The 12,490-nt window shown below is 36.6% G+C and overlaps 1 non-coding gene across 1 annotated transcript; it reads right to left on the bottom strand.

Moving 5' to 3' along the window:
• Positions 1-12,098: 12,098 nt before the first annotated feature.
• On the bottom strand, positions 12,099-12,179 carry TRNAL-AAG (transfer RNA leucine (anticodon AAG)). The gene has a single exon. It is a non-coding gene; the product is annotated as a tRNA-Leu (tRNA).
• Between the last annotated feature and the right edge of the window lie 311 nt (positions 12,180-12,490).

Below are 12,490 nucleotides of genomic sequence, written 5' to 3'. Positions count from 1 at the left end.
GTGGACTGCCCTCTAATTCACCACAACGGCTGTTTCGCGGCGATACCCTTGCCGCATCCTCTACCTGTTCCTTATCTGATCCCACTGCCTCTTCCTCATTTGGCAGTGCCTCCTCGCCGTCTATTTCAGCGTGTCCCTCATGATCGCTTTCATTTGCTTCGTGAGCACCAATCTGAAGATCCTCAATAATTCTGTTGGTTATTGTTTTCATGTTTTTAATATTTTAATTTAATGGGCGTCCTCAGTTAACCTAGAGGACTATCTCTTCTCCAAAAAGAAGACGAAAAGGTGTTACAACCCCCTCTTGGCTGGCGTCGTCTGCTGCTGTTGTTGCCGCCTGTACCATCAAGCGACGTTGCATCGTATTCCTCGTGGATCTTCTGCCTCGTCCTGTCGGTTCTGTTGCCGCCTGTTCTGTCGCCGTTCGTCGTGATTCTTTGATTTTATCTCAGATCCGATCGGAGAAGGAGGAAGTCGAGCAGAACGGTGGCTCTCCTCCACCCTAGTGTCTTCTTTCGTGATTTGTGATCCGAGGCTTGCAGTTTTAGGGAAATCGCCTCCTGGAATCAATAGCAATTAGGAGGAACTGGAAAAATTGATCTACTGAATTGGATTGTTTTATTGATTCAATTTAAAATCCACAATATTAAAGAAGATTCGGGTGATTTTTTATAAATGTCAAAATTATGCTGGTCCTGCGAAAAGCTCTCTTTAGAGCGAAAATGAGGATGGCGATTTCTTGAGCCCACTGTGCTCACCGCCACCCTGGATCACCGCTTGCCGTCGATTACCTACTATCCTTAGGCATTGTCCTTTGTTGACCATGGCTTCTCCTCAGGAAGATTTCATTAGCATCGGAGTTCTCTTCAACCCTAAGCTCCATTTCGCTTCGAATCTGCTTCATCAGCCCCTTACCGGCGACAAGCCCGTGCCGTCTTTCTCCTCTGTTCTTAAACGAGGTATTCCTGAGGTTCATCAATCCTCCGTTACAGTTACTGACATCGGAGGTCTGAAATCTATTCGGATTTCTCAATCTGCCTATGAGAGAAGAATTTCTCTCTGCTCACACGCTCTTATCGGAGGACTCTTTCTATCTAAAGGGGATTCCCCTTGGAAAGTGGCGGATCTCAAGGCGAGTTTAACCAAGATTTGGGGACTCACTGCTCAGTGGAGGCTAATTGCGATTGGTAAAGGATATTTTCAAGTGATATTGCCTTCTAAAGGAGCACATAATCCGGTTGTTAACAAAGGGATTGTGAATACCCGTCCGGGCACTTTTCGTCTTCAGTCTTAGGTGCCGGATTTTGATCCTTATGTTGAACGCTCCACCAATGCACAAGTTTGGGTTCGCCTCTATTCTCTTCCATTGGAATATTGGGATAGACAAATTCTTTCAAACATTGCAACAGGGATTGGGGGATTGATTCGGTTTGACAAAGCCACCCTTGAGGGTGATTTTGGGCACTTTGCTAGATTGCTATTGAATGTGGACTTAGCAGGAGAACTTCCGATGAAGCTAGGAGTTGAGATAGTAGGGAAAAACATCTGGATTGAGGTGGTTTATGAAAGGCTTCCATAGTTCTGCAAAATTTGCTCTTCTATTGGCCATTCGGCATATGACTATAGGAAAAATAAAAAACCACTAGAGAGTCGATCTTTTCAAAAACCGCCAACTAAGAAACCTATTCCTCCTATTGAGAATCGTGCAATTGTCCCGTTGGCAATTTCCACAGCCAAAATTGTAGCTGACCTTGCAGAGAAAATTGATGTTGAGGAGGTCAGCCCTGTCAAAGAGCTTGTGTTTGCTGGGAGCCCCATGGGACAAATAGAGCCGGTTGATGATGTAGAGAGGCCAGAATCTCCTGACAACAACAATACTGCTACCACTCTTTCTTGGGCAGATCAGGCAGAGCAAGAAGATGAGATCTGGCATACTGTGACTTCAATTAAAGCACATAGAGGCGGAAAGCAGGAGGCAGAGAAATTCCGAGCGAAACGGGCCATCAAACCCCCTATTCGTTTTGAATGACAGTTCTGTTCTGGAACTGTAGGGGGCTCCTTAACCCTAACACTCAGAGGTACCTTTCTGATTTATGTAGGCAACATAAACCTGGTCTTCTTTATTTAGCAGAACCAATGGTTGACTTTGAGGCAATTCGCCCTTCGTTTTGGACCAGCATTGACATGAGACTAATTTCTGTTAATCTGCATGATAAACCAACTCTTTGGATTCTTCAAAGGATTGCTATGACTGATGCAATCTCTGTAATTCTTCAGCATGAACAGTTTGTTGTACTACAACAGGATGTGCAGGGTATTAGGCATTATATGGCAGTATTTGGGCAAACAGACGTGTTGATTTCTTTGTATAAAATAATTATTTCAGAAGATTAATCAAAATTAATTTTAATTTGTGAAAATAAAATTATTGTGGCTTGAAAATGAAGATGATTTCTTTGGACTGTGTTTAAGGTGATCGGATTTGACGTCGTCCTGAACCACCGCTCTGGCGTTTGGCGCCGTCTTTGGCCGTCGTGATCATGGCTCTTCCTCCGGAAGATTTCCTTAGCATCGAAGTTCTCTTCAATCCTAAGCTTTGTTTCGTTTCAGATCTGCCTCATCAGCCCCTTACTAGTGACAAGTCCGTGCTGTCTTTCTCCTCTGTTCTTAAACGAGGCATTCCTGAGGTTCAACAATCCTCTGCTATGGTTACTAACATAGGAGGCCTGAAATCCATTCGGATTTCACAACCAGCATATGGGAGGAGAATTGCTCTCTGCTCACACGCTCTTATTGGAAGACTCGTTCTATCTAAAGGGGATTCCCCTTGGAAAGTAGCGGATCTCCAGGCAAGTTTAACTAGGATTTGGGGAATCACTGCTTAGTGGCGGCTAATTGCGATTGGTAAAGGATATTTTCAAGTAATCTTGCCTTCTAAAGAAGCACATGATATGGTTGTCAATAAGGGGATTGTGAATACCCGTCCGGGCACTTTTCACCTTCAGCCTTGGGTGCCTACTTTTGATCCTTATGCCGAATGCTCCACTAATGAACAGGTTTGGGTTCGCCTCTACTCTCTTCCATTGGAATATTGGGATAGACAAATTCTTTTGGACATTGCAACAGGGATTGGGGGGTTGATTCGGTTTGACAAAGCCTCCCTTGAGGGTGATTTTGGGCATTTTGCTAGACTACTATTGGATGTGGACTTGGCAGGAGAACTTCCGATGAAGCTTGGAGTTGAAAGAGCAGGGAAAAACATCTAGATTGAGGTGGTTTATGAAAGGCTTCCTCAGTTCTGCAAAGTTTGCTCTTCTATTGGTCATTCGGCGTATGACTGTAGGAAAAATAAAAAACCATCGGAGAGTCGATCTTTTAAAAAATCGCCGACTAAAAAACCTTTTCCTCCCGATGTGGATCGTGCAATTGTCCGGGCAGCAGTTGCCACGGTCAGAATTGTAGCTGACCTTGCAGAGAAAATTGATGTTGAGAAGGTCAGCCTTGACAAAGAACTTGTGTTTGTAGGGAGCCCCATGGGACAAATGGAGTCGGTTGATGATGTGGAGAGGCAAGACTCTCCTGGCAACAATAACATTTCTTCCACTCTTTCTTGGGCCGATCAGGCAAAGCAAGAAGATGAAATGTGGCACACTGTGACATCAATTAAAGCACGCAGAGGCAGAAAGTATGAGGCAGAGAAATCCCGGGCGAAACGGATCATCAAACCCCCAATTCGTTTTGAATGATAGTTCTGTTCTGGAACTTTAGGGGACTCCTCAACCCTAACACTCAGAGGTACCTTTCTGATTTATGTAGACAACATAAACCTGATCTTCTTTGTTTAGCAGAACCAATGGTTGACTTTGAGGCTATTCGTCCTTCGTTTTGGACCTGCATTGGCATGAGACTGATTTCTGTTAATCTGCGTGATAAGCCAACTCTTTGAATTCTTCAAAGGATTGTTATGACTGATGCAATCTCTGTAATTCTTCAGCATGAACAGTTTGTGGTATTGCAACAGGATGTGTAGGGCATTAGGCATTATTATGGAATTATGTATGGCAGTATTTGGGCAAACAGACATGTTGACTTCTTTTTGACTCTAAATGCTCTCAAATTGAATTTAGAAGGTAGATGATTGTTAATTAGGGACTTCAATGCAATCCTTGGGGCTCATGAGAAAATGGGATGGCCCCGGCTACGAGACCTTGTCGTGACTTCAGGAATTTTGTGGATAATGGGGATTGGCTGGATATACCCTCTACTGGTTGTTTCTTCACTTGGTGTAATGGGAGAACATGGTTTTAGTATCGGCTAATTTTTCGGAAGCATGGAATCATGCTGTGTGGGGCTGATGCGTCATCACTCGGACCACCACCCCCTTCTGTTCAAATTTTCGACTACTTCTGGTAGGATTTCTCGGTTCAGGTTTCAAACAATGTGGGTTAGTAATCCTGAGCTTTATAGGATGATAAAAAAAAATCATTGGGATTATCCTGCCCCTGCTCTTTTTTCGGCTCCCTTGTTGTGTTATAAGTTGCATGGTCTGAGGACTATTTTGAGAAATTGGAATGTTAATATTTTTGGTAACTTCAATGCTAACATTGATGAGGCACGTAGCTCCCTTACAGATATTCAGCAGACTATTCAATCTGCTGGATGGTCATTGAATCTTCAGGAATGCGAATTGGCCGCTTATGAGAAGTTGGACCTTCACTTACTTCAGCAGGAAACATATTTGAAAGAAAAAAGTCGGGTGCGGTGGCTTGCTGAGGGAGACCGTAATACAAGCTACTTTCACCGTGTCTCTTCCATGCGCAAATTGCATATGGGAATTTCCGCCTTAACAATTGATGTGGTTTCTCATACTGACTCAAATATTATTTCTGATAATATTATCTCTTACTATGCTAACTTGTTCGAGCCGGGCTTGGACTTATGTGTTGACACGTATTACTCTTAGACTAATTTGACTAAAAATGCAAGTTATGGACTAAATTGACTATTTTTTTTCACTCCTGTAATTAGGAGTGAGCATCGTTTCTATTCGGTTACTAACCGAACCGAACCAAAATTTCCCTCAATGTTAAAACCAAACTGAACCTAATAAGCTTAACAATCGAATGTAACCAAAAAAAAAAAAATCTCGGTTCGGTGCTAACCCATAACCAACCAAACTTTATTATATCAAGTAAAAAAATTTAAAAAAATATAATAAATATAAAAAATAGTATTATGTTACTTTTTGAACCAAAAATAAATTTTACCAAAGCTAGGAATAGTATTATGTTCCTAGTAAAATATTGTATAAAACAAGTGAATATATTAAATAGCCAAGTAAAATTATAAAAATGTAGAATTTTTTTTATGAAAATAAAAATGTAAAATAAATATTATATATACACATTATTTTGAAATAACTAAACCGATAACCTATATCCAAATACCATTTGGAAAACCGAATCAAAAACCATATTAAATAAATAATCAAACCAATTCAGACTACAATTTCGGTTCAGTTTCAGTTCTTAGTCAAATTTGCTCACCCCTACATTACTTAAACCAGTGAGAATGAGGTTTCATCCAGTAGTCCTTGGAAAACTCAAACTCGCATGAAAACCGTATATGAAACTTTTAATTTTTTCTACAAAAAAATCGGAAAAAAATATCAATAAATGACACCATGGTCACCGATTCATGATTTACTGATTATCATGATTTACGGGTGCTAAGTGTTTTTATATGAAAAAAAAATTAAAACCCCGTTCATAGTTTCCATATAATTTTCGCAGTGCTCAAGCCCCCAAAACCCCGATCCGTCCCTAATCTCGGAGTGAATCCTCCATCCGTCATTGATTACATCTTAAATGAATGATAATACATCAATTAACAAAAAAGAAAAACAAAATTGGGAAATTTGAGTGACATATTTGTTACTCAACATCTACATTATAAAAGGTGACGATAACAATATCTGCCGCAACGTTGCACCAGGCAATTTGACACAACATGGTCAATTTTACTAAACTGCCCCTTCACTCTCAAACTCCAAAACTAAAAAACTTACAAAGATTACATGGGTAGAATGTTCCGACTATGCTATATATTTACGAAAGTACCACTGTTGCCGGAGAATTTGACGTAACAGGGAAAGTTTTACTAAACTGCCCCTAAAAAAAGGTTGCCTAAGTAGAATATTTATGATTTATATTTATAAAAGGGGAGAATTTGACGCAACCAGGAAATTTTACTAATCTACCCCCTTCAAACTCAAAAAGATGCATTGGTAAATTCCGACTGTGCTTTATATTTACTAAACTGCCACTGTTTGAGAATTGAGATAAGGAAGCTAGAACTTAGTTTCCAGTATTTTCTCTAGCTTCTAAGCCATCTTGCAAACTTCTTCTTCACAAGCTGTTCATATAGTGTCTATACCACAACTAAAAGCTACTCCTATCACTAATTCACTGCCAAACCCAATCAACACTCTCTCCCAATTAAATTCAAATGGAGAGCCCAATAGCTTCATCTTCTGAAGGAGGTAATGGTAAGGTCCCAATACTTCCAAGCAACCAACATTATTTTACTACTAAATTTTGTTTTTGCATAAAGTTTTAAGTCTTTGCTGTATTCATTTCTTGACCAGTTAGTTTATTTATTATTGCTACTATTATAAAGAATAATAATAAAAAAAAAGTAGAAATTAACCATGAGAGAGAGTAATCAAAGGAACTTTTTTATTGGACAAATTTGTTGGAAAGATAGAAATCATCATTTAGCCTAGGTCAAAGAGTAGGAATCATTTAGCCTAGGCCAGTTAGGAGAACCGAAGAGTGGCAAAGGGATGTAGTGGTGAGGGGTAGGGGAAGACCTAAGCAAACTTGGAGGAGGGTGATCGAGAGTGATATGAGTTTACTGGAAATTGAGGAAAATATGGTAGTGGATAGGACGGAGTGGAGGGAGCGAATTTGTGTCGTTGACACGACTTGATTTTACGGTTTTATATGATGGTTCATGTTAGCCGACCCCGAATCATTTCGGGACTAAGGCTCTGTTGTTGTTGTAACGCAAATCAAACATAAACCACATATCTCGATGATTCTATAAAATATGTCAATATGTAAAACAAGGCCTCACCATACTTTCACAGTTTTATCCAACAAGGAGAATACAAGATATTGTTACCTGTTAAGAGAGTAAAGCAGCAGCTCTGGGAGGAATTTTTCAGGCAACGAGCAAATCACGACGAACAGCTATTAGGAGAGTCAAGCAGCAGCTGGAATTAGTTGAGCAAATCAAGTCGGGAGGTTGATGGCAACTGCGATGGGAGGAGTTTCGAAGAACTTTGAACAGATGCGGAGAAGAGAACAAATATAAGAGAGAGAGCACAAAATGTAAGCAGACAAATATAAGAGATCCTGCTAGTTGGCTGGAGTAAGCCTAGAGAAGGGTTTGCTAAGTTGAATACTGATGGCTCCTGCTTTAGCAATGGCAGAATTGCTGCTGGAGGAGTTCTTCGGGATGCTGGTGGCAATTGGATGGCGGGGTTTACCCATAACTTGGGGACGGGCTCCTTCTTTCTGCGGAGCTCTGGCGTATCTTGTCAGGTATTAAACTCGCCATTCACATGGGTGTTAAAAAGCTCTCGGTGGAATCTGATAATCTGGAGGCTATTAACAGGATTTCAGATAGCCAGGCTGTTTGTCTGAAGAGCCAGAATCTCATCAAAGCTATTTTGAGGCTTCGTCCTGCCTTTGAGTATCTTAATTTCTCCCATATTTTTAGGGAGCAAAACCGCGTGGCGGATCGGTTAGCAGCTGCTGGGCATGGGAGAATGTTAGGTGTTTCTACCCTCTCTGTTCCTCCTTCTTTTCTTTTGCCTTCTCTCCTAGAGGATAGGATTGGGGTCAGCCTTCCTAGACTGATCCCGGTGTAGGTTTTTTGTTGGTTTTGTTTTTTTTCCTTTCCTTTCTTACCAAAAAAAAATAAATACTCAATTCATACAATTAGTTGAAAACTGACCTGAAATTCAACGAAATTGGTAATTGGTAAAGGAGATGAGGGAGCAAGCAGGGACTTCAATTAATGAGTCACCGGAACTGCGATGGATGTCTCCCGGAGCAACAATGCGAGTCGGAAGTCACAGAGATCGAGAATTTTGTCAGCAACATTGTAAGCATGGAGGGAAACCCTTTCTCATGTTTTAAATTATTTTGGCTTAAATCAATATTTTGCCCTTTCACTTACAAAATTTTGTCATTTGCACCCTTAACTATCCCGATTAGTAAAATTTTACTCAATTTAGATGTAAACTTAACAAAATTGTTAAGTCATTGACACGTGACAATCTTTTTTTATTTGGATTTAATAAATTTTAATTTATAGATTTATTCTTTTTAATTTTTAATCTAATTAATTATTTACAAATTAAAAAATCTATGTGATAAAAAAAATCTTTAAACATGTTATGTGTCAAGTTGAGATATCAAAATATCACAATGTATTAAGAGGATAATGGTTAAAGTCTCTATCATGTTGGTTTAGATTTCACCAACTAAGACAGGTCAACTGCCAGTGGCGAATACAGGATTGTTCGGTTGGGGAGCCGATTTTACACGTGGTCTGTAAAAAAAATTTGCTAAATCTAACTTGTTCAAAAAAAATTCGTATATATACGTGTTATAATCTGATTGGTCAAAAACCAATGTAAAACTTCTCAAAATTAAGCTATTTTGTTTAATATAAAAAAATCGGATTTAGGGAGGAGGGTTTAATAGGCCAAAAGAATTTAGAAAATTGGATTTAACTACCAGGCCAAAAAAAAAAAATTAGAATTTTGGATTTAGAAATGGCCTAACATACCAAAAAAAAATTGAAATTTTGGATTTAGAGAGCTGAGCCAATTTTGGGGTACTAATTCAGCACCCGATCTAAATTTCTTGAAAATAGGAGGGCCGGAACTACCACATCTTCAAATTTTGTGGAGACAGTGGTGGAAGTACCAGTACTCAAAGGTGGAGCCGGCGGCTGGGGGGCTCCAGCCCTCCAAGCCCTGGTCTGGCTCCACCCCTGCTCCCAATTATTTTTTTTATTCTCTCACACATAATAATATTCGTCTGGGTAAAAAAATACAATGAAGTTACCGATGGACAAATTTTATTGTTTGTCGAAACTAATAATATAAAAATTTACATGTGCGTTATCACTATCAAAATCTCATTTTGGGTCGGTGATCCATTGTAGATGGGTGATTAGTCGTTGATCCATTTTATAATTAATGATTGAAATATATTAAACATGACCTCTTAAATTGATTTCAATTTATAGGAATCCAAAAACTAAATTTTGATAAATAAGTTAGATAAGAATGTGGCATAATTTTTAAGACGGACAATATATGGATCTTAAAGCATCTCCAATTCTAATAAATAATGTTTGGAAGAGCGTTTAGGGAGGTGTAAAGTGATTGAAAAAGTGTATTATATTGAAAAGACAATGATTACTTGTTTTTTTTATTGGAATAATGTTGCTAGTCTTTTGCAGTCATTTGACACGCTTTCTATTTCTTTTCTTTTTATATACAAAACACTAAAATATTCTATTATTCAATCTAATAATATTTATAATTAAAATAAATTATACATAAGATAATAATTTATAGGTCACGGTGATAACTTTTGCAGTTGTTTATAATTGGAATTTTTTTTTTAAAATGATAAAAATGATGTGGATGGAAGAAAAAATAAAATATTATATTTTAAAATTGTGCATTTTTTTTAAAGAAATTTTTAAAAAAATGTGTTAAATTTTGAGAAGTTTTAATATTATTTACACTGAAGATGTTCTTATGTTATGCATGACAATTTGTTTATTAGAACGTAGATGTTAATAAAATTGAAATAGAAAAAACCTAAATCTTGATAAATAAAAAGATAAAATAAAAGATATGGATTAAAAACTCAACATTTTAACAAGTTGATAGCCAAAAGTTTCATTTTATTTTTGAATTACTAGTATTTATTAGACATGTCACCAATCAGTAAAGTTCACACGAATCTCGTGACCAAATAAAATTTAGTCATTTATCATTAGATCTAGGCTGATTGAAATCATAAGTTGAAGATTCAATTAGTTTAGATCTAACGGTGAATGACTAAATTCATTTAGTCATGTGAACACTATTGGTTACCTGTTAAAGTTGGTTTAAATGATTAAGAGTTTCAAATCGCTTTACTAGATCTCGAGTTCTAGTCCTAGCGTATGCAGAAAGCTTTAATTTGAAGAGAATCCACCTAAAAGGTATTTGACGAGTCTCGAACCGAAAAATTAACAAATTATATATATATATATATATATATAAATTTGACATGTCCATGGGTTGGGTTGAGTGCGCTTGGACTGGGCTCAACCAAACTTAATATAAAGGTAGTATTATAATTTTATGTTAATTGAGTATATAGTGGATTCCAATTTTTAATTCAAAATATTCAAACTCGCGTTGACCGATCACTGACTGGTCAAATATACTAAATTGTCTAGTCACCTTTATTCGATGTGTATTTTTATGATAAAATAAAATTTAGGTACCAAATTATGAATTATGCTAAAGTTCGGGTACCATTAGTGTAATTTACTCATTAAACTCGCGTTGACCGGTCATTTACCGTTACCGTTAAAAAATATAGATACCAATGGGTGAACTAGGAAAAAGTTCAGGTACCGTTAATGTGATTTACCCGTTCTTATTATCGTATCATTCTGGTTTACCTTCATAGGAATTAACAGATAATCTGGATCAATCTTAGAATTAGAAATTAGATTAAAAACAAACCCAAATCCAATTTTCATCGCTTAAATACCAATTAAGAATTGAGTAAATCGGTACTTGCAGTATAAATCCAGAAGATTAGATACCCGGACTTTCCAGATTTATTATTTGATAACGACGGGATACACTTATTCCTTAGTGAGTTTTTTAGTGTTAGCTCGAGGTGTACCAACAACGACCATTTTAAAACGTTGATTGAAGTTTAGTGGCTATAATGTTAGAAATTGTAAAATTGAATGACTTTTATGTTACGTTTTGAAGTTTAGTGGCCGTATTGTTAAATGAGTAAAGTTAATGACTATGGATGTAACTTACCCCCAAATTAAATTAACGGGACAATTAAAAATTGTGAAAATTGAGTAAAGTTAATGACCACGGATGTAACTTACCCCAAATTAAATTAATGGGAACAATTAAAAATTGTGAAAACTTTTGTATTTTATTATTTGCGTTCACAGATCATTGACTGGTCAAATATATTAAATTGTCTAGTCACTTTTATTTGATATGTATTTTTAGGATAAAATAAAATCTAGGTATCAAATTATGAATTATGATAAAGTTTAGGTACTATTACTTCGCATTGACTGGTAATTTACCGATTAAATGTACTAAATTATGTTGTTATCGTTACTTCATGTATATTTTTATGATAAAAAAATCTAGATACCAATGGCTGAACTATGAGAAAGCTCAGGTATCATTAATGTGATTTACTCATTCTTATTATCGTATTGTTCTCATTTACATTCATAGGAATTAACAGATAATCTGGATCAATCTTAAAATTAGAAATTAGATTACAAACAAACACAAATCCAATTTTCATCACTTAAATATCAATTAAGAATTGAGTAAATCGACACTTGCAGTATAAATCAAGAGGATCCGATACCCGGATTTTCCAGATTTATTATTTGATAACGACGGGATACATTTATTCCTTAATGAGTTTTTGAGTGATAGCTCGAGGTGAATCATCAACGACCATTTTAAGACGTTGATCGTAGTTTAGTGGCTATAATATTAAAAAATGTAAAATTGAATGTCTTTTATGTTATATTTTGAAGTTTAGTGGCCATATTATTAAATGAATAAAGTTAATGACCATGGATGTAATTTACCCCAAGTTAAATTAATGGAAACAATTAAAAATTGTGAAAAATGAGTAAAGTTAATGACCATGGATGTAACTTACCCCAAATTAGATTAATAATGGGAACCATTTGAATTACGGTAATTGCTGATAAAAAAAAAAAAATTACAAATATGTTGAGAGTGGGATTTGAACCCACGCCCTTTCGGACCAGAACCTTAATCTGGCGCCTTAGACCAACTCGGCCATCTCAACTCTGGTGTTAATTATTCGTTTTGTCTGTTTATATTATGAGATAATAAATGATGTTTTAGAAGGCTCCTTTATACGTCAAACTATATATTGAAAGGCAATTCAAAACCTTTGATTTTTTATAATTTAATTATGTAATTGAATTTTTATATATAATATTATAATATTTAATAGGAAAACTTTACTTGAAACTTCAAGCAAAATGATTGAATGGATAAAGAGAGAAAAAGAAGTAAATGCATGTTAATTTTCTATATTTACAGTCCATTAAAGTCGGGTTAATATATGATCCAAGTGTATTATATAATTATATG

This window comes from Euphorbia lathyris, chromosome 8 (assembly GCF_963576675.1).
Source record: "Euphorbia lathyris chromosome 8, ddEupLath1.1, whole genome shotgun sequence".
In the NCBI taxonomy this organism is placed as follows: Eukaryota; Viridiplantae; Streptophyta; class Magnoliopsida; order Malpighiales; family Euphorbiaceae; genus Euphorbia; species Euphorbia lathyris.
This window is presented reverse-complemented; position numbering and strand designations above follow the sequence as displayed.